The following is a 14,965-nucleotide window of genomic DNA, read 5'->3' as shown; positions in this document are numbered from 1 at the left end:
ATACACAAACAACAAAAACAACAATGTTCAATCTAGGTAAATTAAAACACATAACCCAGATTTCCAATTCTTCAAAAAGATTAACTTCTACATCAAAATCAAAACCCAAATATTCCACTCCTGCATTTAAAGATCAGTCAAGAACAAACACTATACCCAGTATTGATCATGGATTGCGCTGGCTATGGTACTTGACATTGGACACACAGTAAGATTATTTGTAACACAAAAATTATCCTAAAATATTCCTTGTATGAGAATATATAATCAATTATTCATGTGGCCTAGCCAAAATAAAACCTATTATCTTTGTAAGATTATAGATACTAAAGGTGGCTATTAGACAATTCACAATGAAAACCTGGCATTTGAAATTTAGCCATAGGTAATTTATGGTATGGTATGATTAATTTGTTCCAAATCCAAAACTCAATACAGTTAAGGAAACATAAGATACCTATTGCAAATATTATACACAATTAGCAATATATTTAAGTCTCTTTCTGTATACCCTTAGGACAAGTTCCTATTAATACAAAACTCCCCTTAGTATTAAGACATAGGAAACATCAGATCGAATATTCAACTGACCATGCTATTAAGTTGTATTTAAAAGCACAGGTTAAAGGAACCCATTTTCATCAACACAAAGTAATTGAAAGAGAAATAGTTTATCTCTTATCCTGAGTTTGCAGTCAATAACCATATTGTTTTAAAGGAAATCTCATACAGATTAAAGATTCTATTATTACCAGTGATTAAGTCATTTTGCAAGATGCTTCAAGAAAACCAAAAAAAATTTTTAAGGAAATTCACTCAGAATTTGGAAGATATAAAGCACAAGCAAAATCATGTTTTAACCAAGTGACCACCCCAAAGCACATCAATTTACATAGTCTGTGAATAAACATTCAACTCAAATAAAACATGTCCCAGCACACATTCATTTCACCAGCTTTATTCAGTATTCTTTACTCCTGGGCAACATTAAAGGTCAAAGCATTATTAGGGTTATAACTGAATGAAACTTCTACTTTAAAAAAAAAAGGCCCAAACCAATCAATTCAAGTGTTAGAAGTTTTATTGATGTTAACATTCCATGAGGTCATATTTAAATCAAATTGCAAAAAAGGTTCAGGAATACAAACTAGCCTCTGGTTTAGATGTCATCTTTCTTCTAATTTTAATGACATGAATGTCTCTAGAAAGTCATATCCACTGTCCATATGAGGTGGGTTAGAGACCTGTATCTTCAGTCTCATGGAATCCATGTTAAAGAACCCTGCTTGGTTGTACACATCACAGCACTCTTGTATTAAATCCATTTTCCTCAGTTTGCCATACTGGACTGCCATCTTGATTTCTCAGTGGAAGGATCCATTTGACTCTTCAAGCTGAGTTGGGTGGCTTGACTTAAAAAAAAAAAAATTAAAAGAAAAAAATGCTGTTGGAATACCAATAAGCTTAATGCTTCAAACAACATCCACATACCTTGAAGATATCATACCAGATACAAATTCTTAATTCCGTAACCATTTTCAACTTAAAAGATCATAAATAGACAAATAATGAGTTTCCCTATGATACATTTGTATCAATTCCAATAGTAGAGATAAAGGACCAAACTTTCAATATTGATTGAACTCCAACATCTTTACACTACATACATGAAAAGTAAGAACAAAAATTCAAATTCAAAATCTCTAGAAAGCTGAATAATAAACACTGTGGATTCTAAATCTCAATGCAGAAAAGTTTCCAAGCTCATTCAAAGAAAACTAATTATAGAAAAGTATCTTAAGGGATTTGAAAAGGAGAGGATCATGGAATACCTTTCCAGTCTAACAGATGTTAATTTTGTCTAAATACAAATGGCTTATATAGATAACACCATCTTTACTATGTTTGACATGAAATGGATCACTTCTCAAATTATATACAACTAAAATACATTATCAAAAACTAATGTTTCTCATAGAAAAGTATATCTAGTATTCAAATAATATGCACTGAAAGTAGAAATGAGAAGCTGAAGACTTTATCACTAAATAATTGGATCTATATTAAAACATAATTTAAGGGCTGGGAAGTTGGCTCAGTGGTAGAGTGCTTGCCTTGCATGCATGAGGCCCTGGGTTCGATTCCTCAGCACCACATAAGCAAAAAAAAAAAAGCCAGAAGTGGCGCTGTGGCTTAAGTAGTAGGGCGCTAGCCTTGAGCTGAAGAGCTGAGGGACAGCGCCCAGGCCCAGAGTTCAGCCCCCACAACTGACAAAAAAAAAAACCAGAAAAACAAAAATAAAACATCATTTAAAAAATAAAATAAAACATAATTTTTTTAAAAAAGCAAGTTTAAACCATAGGCTTTTCCAAATTCTGTGTGTCTCCAACTCAACTTGTGGGGAGTGACTCATTTGGAAATAGGTATTTTTGCTCACTGGATTACTTTCCTTCTCTCCTTAATTATAATTAGGATGTTGTCTACTATATACAAAAAACTACTTAATAAACCATTTAGGTAACAGAATACTGACACAATAGTAGAAAACTCATTTTTCTGGCACTGTGGTAAGGTGGCTCACCCTAACAGGAAGGCTTAAACTAAGAGGATGGTTGTTCAAGCATAGTCAGGGAAAAAGTTCATATTAGACTCTAATCTCAACCAATAAAAAAAGCTGAGTGGAACAGTTGCATGCCTGTCATCCTAGCTTTATGTATAGTCCAAATAGGAGCATCACAAAGCCTAGGATCCTAGGATAAAAAGCAAGACTCTTCTCAAAAAATAACCAAAGCCTGTAATCCTAGCTACTTAGGAGGCTGAGATCTGAAGATCAAGGTTTGAAGCCAGCCCAGGAGCTCCAATTAACCACCAAATGGCTGGCAGTTAAATTGTAGCTCAAGTGATAGAGCACTAGCCTTGAGCAGAAAAGCTATGGGCAACAAACACCCAAGTCCTAAATTCAAGCCCCAGGATGAACACATGGAGGGAGGGAGGGAAGGAGGAGAGGCGAAGAGAGAGGGAGAAGGGGAGAAGTGAAGAGGGGGAGAGGGAGAAAGGGAGAGAGGGGAAGAGGGAGAGAGGAGGAGGAGAAGGGAGGAGAGGGGGAGAGGGAGAAAGGGAGAGAGGGGAAGAGGGAGAGAGGAGGAGGAGGAAGGGAGGAGAGGGAGAGGAGAGAACGAAGGGAGAGAAGGGAGAGAAGGGAGAGGGAAAGGAAGGGGAAGGAGGAAGGAAAGGGGAAGGGGAGAAGGAAAATATGATCATCTAAAGAGTTTATTATAAGCCGAATTTTTCAGTGTCTAATATAATAATATAGGGTTCTCAAAAAGATGTTCGATGCAAATATTTTTTTATGAGCAATGACACACCAGGAATGCAGTCAGTAACTTCAGGAATTACAAAAGCAATTTACCCCATTAGGCACATTAAATAATACTCAACATGTCTTGCCATGGTACAGGGGCTAAGTTTACCTAGAATACTATGTGTAGTTTCCTATTTTTTAATCAAAACATAACCTAATGCCACTATTAAAAGCATTAAAAAATTAATCAAGGGGTTAGAGGTATGGCTTAGTTGGTAGGGCCCTAGCCAAGGAGTGAAAGCATCAGATACCAAGTTTGAGCTCTGGCCTCAAAAAAACTCAAAAGAGGGCTGGGAAGGTGGCTCAGTGGTAGAGTGCTTGCCTTGCATGCATGAGGTCCTGGGTTCAATTCCTCAGCACCACATATGCAAAAAGAAAAAAAGCCAGAAGTGGCGCTGTGGCTCAAGTGGTAGAGCGCTAGCCTTGAGCTGAAGAGCTGAGGGACAGCGCCCAGGCCCAGAGTTCAGGCCCAAGGACCGGACCCCCAAAAAAAAAACAAAAAACTCAAAGAATGCTTTGGTCTATCTGAAAATAAAAATTAGAAACTAGTAGTATATTTATTATGCTACCAGTTATATAAAATGTCATTTTTAGCTAGGCACTGGTAGCTCACTCCTGTAATCCTAGCTCAGGAAACTGAGATTGCTATAGCTCAAGTGGTAGAAAGCCAGCCTTAAATGCTAGCCTAGGGACAGCACCCAGAAGCAGAGTTCAAACCCCAAGGCTGGCAAAAAAAAAAAAAAAAAAGTAATTTTCAAAAAACAACCAAATGGGGGCTGGGAAGTTGGCTCAGTGGTAGAGCACTTGCACTGCATGCCTGAGACCGTGGGTTCGATTCCTCAGCACCACATAAGCAAAAAGAAAAAAGCTGGAAGTGGTGCTGTGGCTCAAGTGGTAGAGCGCTAGCCTTGAGCTGAAGAGCTGAGGGACAGCGCCCAGGCCCAGAGTTCAGGCCCCATGACCGAACCCAAAAAAAAAAAAAAAAAAAGCAGGGGAGGGAGGGAGGGAGTGTTCCAGTTGCTCATGCCTATAATCCTAGCTACTCAAGAGGTTCAAAGCCAGCCCTGGCAGTAGAGTTCCCCTGAGACTCTTATCTCCAATTAACCACTCAAACAATGGAAGTGGCACTGTGGCTCAAGGGGTAGAATGCTAGCCTTGCACACAAAGAAGCTCAGGGGCAGTGCCCATGCCAAGAGAATATATATTACTGTATCTGAGTATTAAATATGTTAGACATTCAAACCTGAAAAATATCTTGAAAAGCACCACCAGGTATGTCACTAAATGGGCAAGAGCAATTGATAAGCAAAAAAACTGAGCCATCTTTACTACGATTTTTCCAATCAAGTCAGTCTTCTCAACTGGTTTATAACCAGACAACAAAACCTATTTAGCAGACTAAAATGAATCTAGCTCAAGAAGTGTGAGAAAGAGAGATTTTAATCACTTTAATATTTTTTTGAGTCAAAATTTTGGCTTTCACAAACTTGGGAGGTTCAATCCCCAGTATTGAAAAAAAAAATTAAAAACTTCAAAGCACCTTAATATTTGACACAGTAAAATCTTATGTCTTTTTTCTTTTTTGGGGTGGGCGGGGAGAGAGGGGTGTCCAGTTGTGGGCCTGAACTCTGGGCCTGGGCGTTGTCCCTCAGCTCTTCAGCTCAACAGCGCCACTTCCGGCTTTTACTTTTTGCTTATGTGGTGCTGAGGAATCGAACCCAGGGGCTTCAAGCATGCAAGGCAAGCCTCTACCACTGAGCCACCTTCCCAGCCCAAATCTTATGTCTTAATGAATTTCATTTTGCTTTTTATTAGGCCAAAAACACTGGTTGATAAACAGTATTTATAATAGAGGCCAAATCTGCATATTAAGTCAACAAGTATTAATGTGCCAGGTAACTCATCTCTTTAAGTAACTCATCTCTTTAAGTTATATGACCAGACATGCATGCCATTAAGTTTGTAGACCTACTCTCCAGCCCAAAAAGCCATTTACACAATTAAGCTGAATTACTGAGGGAATATGATATGCAATCTAGATTCCCAAATGTTTCAAAAAGAATTATTCTTATGAAACAGCTAGTATGCAATTTCCTAAAATGTTCAATGATAAGTACTTTGAAGAACTTACCCAAATTCATTTTATATACACCTGCCCTATGTAACTTTTCTACTAAATCTCAGGACTGTCTGGAGTTAGAAAAGCTGTAACATAGTACTGGCTATTAATAAAACATCTTGTATCAAATTAAAACCTCAGAGCCCGCCAGGCTTATTGGCTTTCAAGTTTAGGAATTACTTCATTTATTAGAAGTATCTACAATATTAAAGTAAGTGAACAGTATACTCAATAATTATCAAAAGAGAAACCAAAAACTTTGGCGTCCATGCCAAAGCTAACCCATCAGGATAAATCCAGGACCAATGTCAGCAAACTTTTCTTAAAAAAGAACCACTGTGAACGACACTTCATATAGTTTTTTAACAACTGTCCATTCTGAAACTGGCTCAGGAAAGCAACTATAAGGTTACTGATGAAAGAGAACACGGTGTGTTACAAAAAAATTACCTTACAAAAGGAATTTCAGACAGGTCCAAATATGTAAGTTTATGTTTTTCTTTGCCTTAAAGGAAAGCAAAATAATAGAAATAGAAAAATAATAGAAAAACTACACTAATAAATTTCACACATACTTAACCAGGTTTATGTTCTTGCAATTTAGAGCTTTGCTAAATTTTGTTACAATTCTGGTTCAAATTATCAGTCATTTTTAAAACTTAAAAACATGAATCATATAAATTAAATAATACTTACTAAATGTTCCCACCAATGTCTTGTTGTTTAGGCCTTTTTTACTCCATATGAGGAATCAAATTTCTGCAGGAAAAAAATGTATCTTATTTTACATAGGAAATGGTAAAACTACTGTCAAACACATGATGCACACCATTTTGTCAATCATTTAGTTTCCCTAGAATTGCTGGGATTTTAACTCAGGACCTCATGATCACTTGGCTTGTTTGTTCTGTTGGCTCTACCACTCGAGCCATTACTCCAGTCTCAAACTTCAACTTATTTTTTAAGGACCACTCATCAACAGACCAAGAGGTATATACTGAAGTACATTTATTCCAAGCAAAGAAAAACTCTAAAATGACCATAAATTTAGCAGTGCAGGAAGCTAATTTTTGTGAGTTAAAATTGCATGTCTATCTCTCTCAGTCCCCCATGAAATTCATGAAATCCAAAGAGCTAAAGAAATATTGTAGTTACAAAAGTAGAAGACTGAGTGTCCAGGGGTTAAAAAAAAAAAGTCAGTATCACCACTTAACGGTCTTTCATCTTTCAAGCCTTTGTAAAGCTTTCATTTCTCACCTTCAAGGTCGGTTTTCTCTGTATATTAGTATGTTCCCACACATTATCAGGTACTATAATCAACATAATGTGATACAAGTACATGACTGAAAATTCTAAAAAATTAAGTAACAGTAAAACCTAAGGCATCATTTCAAACAGCTATTTCAAAGCTAAGACAATACATACTATTTTCTATATAGTAACAGGTACTTGGTAATAAAACTACTGTATTTATACTTGTCATTACACAAATAGATTTAAACCTAAGAGAACGCTAGAAGTGAAGTTAAGGTATTTTCTAAGGGGCCAACTTACTGTGCCTCTAGCCTCTCATTGCCCAGCTAATATTGCACAACCATAATGCAAAGGATTCCAGCAGCACCTCTCCTAAACTGATCAAGTTTGAGACAATTCTGCAAGCCAGGCTACGCCTGTAATGCCATTCAGGAGGCTAGGATCCAAGGACTAAGAATCTTGTCCCCAAAGAACTACCAAAAAAACTACAAGTAGAGCTGTGGCCTAAGTGGCAGTGCACTACCCTTGAGCACAAAAGCTCAGGGACAAAAGCCCTGAGTTCAATCCCCAGGATTGAACAAGACAAAAAAAAAGGGTGGCAGAAGATTTCAATTTAAGCAGAGGAAAATCATTGGTTTTGCTCAGATTCCTACCCAACCATACATTTGTACTATGCTTTATGATTTAAAAGTAAAAAGCAAATATAATGTAAATATAATCACTAAGAACGGTACTGTTTTATAAGAAATTCAGCTTTATTATTTTAATAAATGCCTTTAAAATAGTTTAAAACTAAAATTTAAAGGCATTGTGAAAGAAAAACACAAAAGCAGGGTAACAGTGGTTGCTAATATACCAAAAAACTCTGCTTGAAGACAAGTCATAAATCATTAAGCTTTAAACAAAAAAAAAAATCTAGCTTGAAGAACATGGCTCAACTGGCTTTATGAAAGTGGGAGTGAGGGGCTGGGAAGTTGGCTCAGTGGTAAAGCACTTGCCTTGCATGCCTGAGGCCCTGGGTTCGATTCCTCAGCACCACATAAGCAAAAAGAAAAAAGCTGGAAGTGGCGCTGTGGCTCAAGTGGTAGAGCAATAGCCTTGAGCTGAAGAGCTGAGGGACAGCACTCAGGCCCAGAGTTCAGGCCCCACGACTGGACCAAAAAAAAAAAAAAAAAAGTGGGAGTGAGGAGTTCAAATCTAGCCCCATCACTGAAATGTAAATGTTTGTAATTACTACTGGTCTCAACAGGTTGTGAACTATTCAACTTCAAAGAAATTTGCTTAACTTTCAAAAGAATAATCTGTGAAATGCAGACATAAGTATTAATGCATAAATCAAAACTTGGACTGTTACTCAAATATATACTTCAATGATAAAATTACTCAAATATATACTTCAATGATAATCAGATCTCATCTTACTTATGAGATTCACATTAACATTCCCCAACATTGCCAAGGGTAATTACATTCAGAAATAATAGCCCACTGGGAAATGAAAGTCTGCATTCAATCTAGGGGAGGGGTCTGGAGGTGTGGTACATGTGCCTGTCTACCAATCTACAAGAGGAAGGTAGCTCATGAAGATACTAAGAATAGAAATTTCTAGCTGAGAACCAGTGCCTCACACCTATAAAGCTAGTTACTCGGGAGGTGAGATCTGAGAATCCTGGTTGAAAGCCAGTTGGGGCAGAAAGTCCCCCTAAAACTCCTATCTCCAATTAGCCCTCAAAAACTAGAAGTAGAAGCCAGGCGCCAATAGCTCAAGCCTGTAATCCTAGCTACTCAAGAGGCTGAGATCTGAGGATCACGGTTTAAAGCCAGCCCAGGCAGAAAAGTCCGTGCAACTCTTATCTCTGATTAACCACTAGAAAACTGGAAGTGGCGCTAAGGCTCAAGAGGTAGAGTGCTCGCCTTGAGCTGAAGAGCGCAGGGATAGCACCCAAGCCCAGAGTTCAAGCCCCAGGACCAAAAAAAAAAAAACAAAACTAGAAGTAGAGTTGTGGCTCAGAGTGGTAGATCACTAACTAGCCTTGAGCAAAAGAGCTCAGGGACAGCACACAGGCCAAGTTCAAACCCCACAACCAACAAAAACAAAATATAAATTTCATAAAGGTAATTACATAACTCTATCAAATACACAAATATTTAGTAAAGCTTTACTCTATTTAATCAAACTACAAAATATTAACAATTCCATTAGTAAAGACTTAGAAAAATGCTTTTGCTGCAAAATTCTAAGTACTAACTCAAGATTTCATCCTTTTCCAATGGTTGTGTTCATATTATTTGAAGTAACTAAGAATCAACAAAAAGTATTATTACTCCAACCGTTTCCATGATTTCTGGTGCAAAAACTATGATGTCTATATGAAAAAATTAGATACTCTAAAGCAAAACTTAAGACTTTGCAATCCTCAGATCTCAGCTTACTGAGTAGCTAGGATGACAGGCATGAGCCACAGTGCCTAGCCAGAGTGGTATTTAGGAGTCTCCGGATTGTTGAATGTTCTATTTGCCATTCCATTCCACCCCTAACAAAACAGTAAAATCTCAGCAGAAAAAAGTAAATTCCAGTTTTGTGGAGGTTTATGGGAGCTTAGAGTCTCAGACTTTCCTGCCGAGGCTGGCCTTACACAGCAATCCTCAGATATCTATTAGTAGATCTGCTAATAGTAGTCTAAAAACTGAAAGCAAAAAAAAAAAAAATATACATTTAGGAAAAACTACATTTTAAAGAAAATCTACACTTAAAATGAGTTATCCCATATATTTTCCACTAAATATCACTGTTTCACAAAACATTGTGATATGACCTAACGTCTTTTCTGTGTGTGCTTAAGATGACTTTGAACCATCTTTGAACCATCTGACTCAGATCTCAGACTCCTGAGGTAGGATTACAGGCATGAGCCACAGGCACCCGGCCAACTTCTTTTATTTCTTTGGTCAGGTTAATTTTGAATTATCAGAACACCAAACACACCCCAGCCTAATCTTGACCTGCTTATGATTTAAGAACAGGTCCAAAATCCTAACATAAAAAAACAACCTTGCCCGTTGCTAGTGGCTGATACCTGTAATACTACTCAGAAGGCTCAGATCTGAAGATTTCAGGTTCAAGGCCAGCCTAGGCAGGAAAGTCTATGAGACTCTTAGCTCCAATAAACCTCCCGAAAACTGAAAGTAGAGCTGTGGCTCAAACTGGTAGAGCACTAGTATTGAGCAAAAGACGTCAGGGACAGTGCCCATGCTTTAAGTTCAAGTCCCACAAAGAAAGGAAGAAGGAAGGAGGGAGGGAGACAAAGGAGGAGAGAGAAAGAAAGGGGGGAGAAAGAAAGGGGGAAGAGAGGGAGGGAGGGAAAGAGAGAGACACTGAGGTGGGGGGGAAGAGAAGGAAGGAAAGAAGAGAGACAGGCTGAAGTACACAGGTTAAAACTTCCTTATGTATCATCTACTATGTGTACCTATGGTAATAACTTAATAACTTCATTTACATAGACAGCTTCTCCATTTACATTTGCCTTCTGCCAGTTTTGTCCACTAAGTTAGATTGGCTCAAGCAATAAATATAACACAAGATACAGTATTATGCCAGTACGTATATTTCTTCAAGATAAGATTTCTGGGGCTGGGAAGGTGGCTCACTGGTAGAGTGCTTGCTTTGCATGTATGAAGCCCTGGTTTCGATTCCTCAGCACCATATAAACAGAAAAAGTCGGAAGTGGTGCTGTGGCCCAAGTGGTAGAGCACTAGCCTTGAGCTGAAGAGCTGAGGGACAGCGCCCAGGCCAAGTTCAGGCACCACGACTGGTTAAAAAAAAAAAAAAAAGATATGATTTCTTCTTCTAATTCTTCATCTCTTTGATGATAAAAGCTATATTCCATTAGATTAAGTAGGCTACCGTATCACTTGAAAGTTTTAGTAATAGTACAGTAAGAAGGATTAAAATTCTCCATCTCAAATTTCTAAAGTTCTTCGGCGTTTTCCCCCCTCTCTAATGGCTCAAATAATACCTTTGGTAGGCCAGTATAAACATAATTTACACTTACACTTCTGACTGCTTTACCCAGAACACTTCATTCTCAAATTTTCTACTAGTGCTCAACACATGAATGCCTACTTACTAAGCCTCATCAGTTGCTGAGAGGAAACTCATCTTTACAATCTTAAGAAGTTGGGATGAAGCTGGGCACCAGTGGCTCACACCTATAATCCTAGCTACTCAGGAGGCTGAGATCTGAAGATCGTGGTTCAAAGCCAGCCCGGGCAGGAAAGTCCATGAGACTTTTCTCTCCAATAAATGACTCAGAAAACCAGAAGTGTACCGTGGCTCAAGTGGTAGAGCACTTGCCTTGAGCCTGAAGAACTGAGGGACAGTGCCCAAGCCCAGAGTTCAAGCCCCATGACCAACCAAAAAAAAAAAAAAGAAAGAAAAGAAAAATTGGGATGAAGGTAGTTTTTTTTTAATGTTTTGACCCACTCTAGTATAGTTTAATATCTCACATTTTGTTTGCATCTGCACACAATACATAACAAACCTGACCAAACCAAAAAACATTTTAAATAGAGACAGATAAGCTAAAGAAAGCAAAGGCATTAATGTAGTCTCTTCACCACCTATTTGAGTCAATGGAATAAGCGAACACCATCCATGAAGACTGAACTTTATTTTCCACATAAATTGCACAAAGGTAAATAGGTCCTTATTTTAATTGGTCACTTGTGTATTCTTTTACTCCCCAAGTTATCACTTACAATAGAATAACATTAATTTCCAGACTCACTTTTAAGTTAGTGTGAACACTTCTTTGCTTAACAAGATCAGAGCACATATTTTCTCCATTTAAGATGTCAATACATCGCTAAGCTAACCCCGGAGCTATTGACGATTGAAGATAATTTCTACTATTTAGGCTTTAGTTGTCTCTTCAGATAAAGTAAGTTTGCTGGAAAACAACCCATTTTTACCTGTTTAAAAATAAACTGATCATATTTTAAATATATTTAATAACTAAGACAAGAAGGGTTTTTGATACGTAGTTCTTTCAAGAATCCTAGCAGCAGCAATAAAAAAATTCAAGGTCATTCTTAAAATATGACTGAAAAATGTCCTTTTTGTATTATAAAGTCATAAGGTCCCGATGACTATGGCAGATATAACAATCTTAAATCACCATTTTAAAAACTAAGTGTCTTACTTGAATGTCATACTTAAATCACCATTTTATTTCAAGTACTAAATGTCTTACTTCTTAGTTGAATGTAACTATATGCATGGGCATAAATTACATGCACAGACTAATAATAATCTAAAAGTGTCTTGATTTGATGTAAGGTAGAACAATCAGAAAGATCGTTTTCCTTTACTTTTTCATGTATAAACGATCCAGTTTGTCTCACTGAAAAACTCTTGTGGTATTTTCAAACCCAAATGTTAATTATTGCATTTCAGATAAGAGGTTAAAAAAAATTACTCACTTGCTATGTAAAACAGGTTTTCCAAAGGGTTTCCTTTTACCCTCAAGGACAAAAAAACTGTCTTCAAAATGGCACACACCTTTTGGGGGAAACAAACAACATTCTAAACAACCTAATAATGAAGCGATCTATAGGAAGAAGAAATTAATATTTTCAGATTTTCCACTTATACAAGAAACAAACTAATTTATATCCTAACACTACCCATGAAAAATGTTCTCTCCTAAAATCTATTAGTTCAAAGGAAAACGACTTCAAATTTTCCAATAAATAATTTCTGTGACTTTAACGCTGAAACCATTTACATCATAGAAAAAGGTACCCTTGGATCCTTGGATTTCCCTAAAATAGTCTTGTCACCAAAATTAAACAAAGACTTAAAAGACTGTCAATATCTTATTCTAACCGAAAGTACATTGCAATGGCTAAGGCATATATCCTTTTTTTCTGTGAAGATTTAAAAAGGTTCCCGAAAATTATTTCAGATATTTACTCATGCAACTTTTAAAAGCCATCCTATTAGTATTAATTGGTTGCTTGAAATGTATCATCAAAAAGCAAAACCAAAATTTTATGTCAAATCAATGAAAATTTTATGTAAAAGCAATAAAAATTAACCAGATCTTACCTGGGACAAAAGTTGTATTTGTTCACAACTACCAGCAATCAATTAAATTTAAATCTTGTAAGTTACCTTTAAAAAAAAGAAAGATATCAATTGTTTTTATTGTAAACATTTCCTAGTCAAAGAAAGTGTTTATAACAAGAAAATATGAAAAAGACAAGATCTAAGGGTGTCCTGAAGAGGTAGGTGGTGGCCATGACCTGTACATTCATGATAGCAGTCATTTCTCATCCTTAATGTCTATCAGTCTTTGTTTTCCCCATCTTTTGGTTGCACTCACATATACTAAAGGCATAGCAATTAAAAATACAGAAAATTCAAGACATTGCTACAATCTTATTTTTTCTCTTTAGAAGCCATATACTAAACAAAAAGTTTACCATTTTTAACAACTGCAATCTCTTAAAATTTTCCATTACCATTGCAAAAAAAAACCCTACAGTTATAAGCATTAAAAATTAAATACTCCTGGAGAAATTAGTGAAGTTAAAATGGCCACTGCTTACTTTAAATTTTAAACTCCAAGTTACTCGATCTCACAGAGTGGGGTATTTACCTTTGTCTTCCAAGCAGGTCTAAAACTCCTAACATCTGTGACCTTTATTTTATTTCAAACCCAGGTCTGGAATGTTTTCAGCCTACCTCCTCCATTACCATGTAAAAAGATCTTGTGATGTAAAACCACTAGCAATTATTATCTTTGCATTTTACTATTCAGGAAGAATCCTAAAACCCTCCACAGCCAAGACCTCTAGAAAACCACTTTTACTTTTCAAAGATTTCTAAAACACTGACTTGGAAAAACCAAACTAGGATTTAAAACAGATTTGGTAAAAAAAAAAAAAATCAGGATATGCGCAACTGATGTAACACATACCTTTATCACAGCTATTTGAAAAAAAATAATAACAATTTTTACTGGAATAACAATATCATTGGATACATGGTTGAATAAACAGCGTTGCTTTTAGATGTGCTACGTATCTAACTATTCCGAACACTTATTTTTGAACACTTATTTTTACGCAGTTCTGCACCTTTACAGCACCAGAGCTCTGCAGAAGGAAGACATTCTAAAATACACAAAAGGTTTGTGCATTTCTGGTTTGTTCTCCAAACCATTAAACCTCAATTCTCTCTTCAGATCATTTTTAAATTAGACTACTCACTGAACTCTGCAATTTTTCGAATTCCTGTTACCTTTAAAATACTGTTTCGTTTTGAAGCACATCTAGATTTTTATACATGCAACAAATATGGCTTCTCTTCGTCGTCCATTACTGACTGAGCAGCCCGACTTTAATATTTACACTACCAAAAAGTAACTTCACGAGAAGGAGATTTGGTTACCAGAATATTCCTTGGTAAAAGTTTTCGCTTTCTGGCTTATAATACAGCTTTTTTTTTAATGTATATAAAAAACTAAGAGGATCAAGTTCAACTTTTGGTCTCTGAACTGACCCAAGTACGTCTTTTCACATTCAGGTGTGAGAAGTTAAGACACCAGCTCTTCACGACGACCTTTTAACAAGTCCTAAACAATTTATTTACGTTCAAGTTGTCGAGATATCAAAAGATCTTAGCATAATTACTGAGGAGGAAAATCTGAATCAAACGTCATCGCCTAGCATCGTAATTATCGAATCCATTAAACAGCTTTGGCAACACAGTAAACTTGTCTTCGTCATTTTGGAAATAACCAGAAGAAGAAGAAAAGGCTCCAACTTGCTTCTTCCTCCCCACCCCCCCCCGCCCCAACAACAACCTGATCGCCATCAAAATACAAATTTAAAAAGAAGCTTCAAGAACCTTCGCCTCCACAGCCAGTTTTTGCAATCAGCTTTCAAAGAGTTAAAAGCCAACACCCAATTTGGGGAGTGGGGCGGAGGGGGGGGAACTGAAGAAGAGGAAGGGGGGGGATAAAAGGCAAGTTTTATTTTTGTTCAAACGTAGTCAAGGGTTCCATTGTTCTTGTAAATTCCACCAGCCCAGATGAGTTCCCCAGGTCCTCGGGCAGAGAGCACAAAACCTCCGAGGTCCGGACCGACCTGGAGGGCGTTTCCCCCCCCAACACCCACCCTCCCGCCCACAATAACAGCATCAACTCCCCGGGACGGGAAGGAGC

At 37.1% G+C, this 14,965-nt stretch overlaps 1 long non-coding RNA gene across 2 annotated transcripts in view; it reads right to left on the bottom strand.

The window, feature by feature from the left end:
- Positions 1 to 1,059: 1,059 nt before the first annotated feature.
- Positions 1,060 to 14,965, bottom strand: part of LOC105982506 — a 24,333-nt gene continuing 10,427 nt past the window's right edge. For both annotated transcript variants that reach the window (XR_001174893.1, XR_001174892.1), the window contains exons 3-6: positions 12,844 to 12,909; positions 12,216 to 12,294; positions 6,177 to 6,239; positions 1,060 to 1,412 (exon numbers count right to left, since the gene is read on the bottom strand). This is a non-coding gene — a long non-coding RNA (uncharacterized LOC105982506). The remainder of the gene's footprint in view (positions 1,413 to 6,176; positions 6,240 to 12,215; positions 12,295 to 12,843; positions 12,910 to 14,965) is intronic.

This window comes from Dipodomys ordii, unplaced genomic scaffold, assembly GCF_000151885.1.
Source record: "Dipodomys ordii isolate 6190 unplaced genomic scaffold, Dord_2.0 Scaffold15, whole genome shotgun sequence".
In the NCBI taxonomy this organism is placed as follows: Eukaryota; Metazoa; Chordata; class Mammalia; order Rodentia; family Heteromyidae; genus Dipodomys; species Dipodomys ordii.
Note: the sequence above shows the minus strand (reverse complement) of the source record. Positions and strands in the feature narration are given on the sequence as shown.